Source organism: Ipomoea triloba, chromosome 4 (assembly GCF_003576645.1).
Source record: "Ipomoea triloba cultivar NCNSP0323 chromosome 4, ASM357664v1".
NCBI lineage: Eukaryota > Viridiplantae > Streptophyta > Magnoliopsida > Solanales > Convolvulaceae > Ipomoea > Ipomoea triloba.
In genome coordinates, this window is record NC_044919.1 from 27,651,712 (window position 1) to 27,654,420 (window position 2,709).

Genomic DNA, 2,709 nt, shown 5'->3' on the forward strand with positions numbered 1-2,709 from the left:
AATATATGTTCTTACTTTATATTTTATTAAAATATATTAATATTATTATTTTATATTTTAATATGTAAACAAACCTATTTAAATTTAAAACTATTTAAATTTTATGAAGATGTCATTTTTAGTCTTTTTACATTTATCAGCTTATCAAAAAGTTAATTTTATCAAATACGTTTAAGCATAACTGCTAGTTTAATAGCTCATCAGATTTCAACTACTAGCTTATAATTTTTCAGCTTTCAGCTACCTTTTCAGCTAGATTTGCCAAACATAGCCAAATACCCCCGAGCACGTTGTAAATGGTTCAACATTTGATTCTCTAGCAATAACACTATCAGTTTGCCATCTTAATCTCTCTTTAAACTATATTATAATTATGTTGGTCCGTTGTCCAACTATCTGGTGGTCGTAAAACCAACCAGATCAATTCCAATAAAACTGACCACAAAAATTATACCCACATTGATGAATTATGAAGAGTTACTATTATTAGAATACACGACCATTTGTCCATAATTACTATAGCTTGAGAGGGAAATTAAAAAAAAAAAAAAAAAAAACTGCAACAGCGCAACCCACAAATGGCGTGATTGGACCTTGTCAGTGTGTACAATTTTTCCACGCCGATCGAGTGGTCACCATCTGGCCTTGGCTTTTAGCACGCACAACCGCGTCATCAAATACAGTCAATAATGTAATTTTTTTTTTTGAAGATGTCAATAATGTAATTGAGTAGCGCAGATTGTTTGACTTGGTTTGCGGTCAGACTTTTCACTGCGTAATTCCTCGAACTTCCTAATTAAAAACAGCGACGGTCGCTATAACAATGATGTGATCGTGTTGGGTAAACATCACAAACTACAAGACGTGAAGATACCTATACGCCAATCGTAAAACGAAACGCAACGCTCTCTATCAAATATTTTTAATTAACATGAATTAATATGTTCAATACAAGATTTTTATATTTATTTTTGTTTGTAAATATAAGTATTTATTTGTGTCAAAATTTCATTAACTGGATCAAAATAGTGCACTTAATCAATTCAGCTAAATATTATTTTGTTAGAGTTATTATTTATGTCTTATTAGTGTTGAGCATAAATAATACTCTGTATATAAACACAAATGTACAGTTCAACTATTAACTTAGGCATCTAGTGAAATGGAGCACATGCTTCAGTTATTAGATTTAATTCAACATTTATCCATTCATTCAATTATTTAGATCATGTCATTTGGGTTCAAGTTTCAGTTGGAGCCACGGAAGGACAAGATACACGATTATCACAAGTCATAAAACATTCCATTTCCACTCCCCTTGGCTTCCACTCCAAGGCCACAATTAGTTTGGGAAGAAATTAGGTATTAGTTACTACATGCAGGTATTTACCTTGAATGCGTTTAGTTATAGTTGACAGCCAGATTTTTCCTTCATGTATACATACCCCTACTTATATTATAAAAGGTAGGGGTGTTAAAAGTGGGCCAAAATCAATAATTTATTTTGCACTCGTCTGTAGTGAAACGGGTTAAGGTCACAAAAATTATGAATGACAAAAATGCAAGGCTTAATGGGTTTGGCCTGTGTAGACATGCAACCTGTGAGGTCACGAGTCAACCCGCATGCCAAACCCTTTATATGTATATAAAAAATATATGTTATTAATTTTAAATCTTATAATGTATTTATTATTATTATTATTATTATTGTTGTTGTTGTTGTTGTTGTTGTTGTTGTTGTTATTATTTTCTTTTTATTCTTGTAAAAAAATTGTTTAATTATGAATCATGTTTTTAATTGTTAAAAATTTATCCATAAAAAAAGAGATAAGCATATTTGCTTAGCCTGCAGACCGGTCTGTGTCGCCTACAACCCACATGAGGCAGGTTAGGGTTACTTGAATCCTAGCCCGCAGGTTGGCCCGTAAAAGTCCACCAAAAATTAGTTCACGGTGAGGCCGACTCGTTCGCTTTGACAGTACTAGTAAAAGGGCTTGCAATAATGTTGACAAATTTAGCAAAAATGACATTTTAAGTGACTATTTTATTGTACAAATATATGTAGTGAGCTTTTGATTTGGGTCGGGCCAAAGTGGATTTAGATTCTCCTAAGTGAGACGATAAAATTGATATATTGTACGCTCAAAACGGATAATGAGTAAATGATGATAAATTAATACTCAAAGTATACCCATTTGAGTTGGAAAAAAGTTATGGAAGGCTTGGAATAGGCCTTTGTCCACATTTATAAAGGGAAGTCGGTTTGCACTAGTATAAACACAACTCTTTTTTTTTTTTATTTTAGAGAAACTTGAATTGAATGGCATAGATCATAGATTTTCTCGTGTGCAAGGGGAGTGCAAATCAAATCCAAAAATAAGATTTGACTCGTGTGCACCCGAAACCATGAGCGTACACGAATGTCACTCGAAAATTGACAGTGCGTGATAGCAGGCTAAGTTAAACCTCTTTACCACTTGAGACTGAGAATGCACTTTTCGGTTAGTAATTTGACCATCATTTCTTATATATAGCGTGGTGTACTGTAGAGCAGTTGATTTGTGAACTCTCTTACGAACAAATTTTCTCCTCAAGAAAGTCTCTCTCTTTAAAACTTCTGCTCACCCATTGTAAATTCTCATGTTTTATACCTTTTTTTTTTGTCATGACTTAATAGTTTGAGTGCTTAACTATTTAGTCAAAATTCAT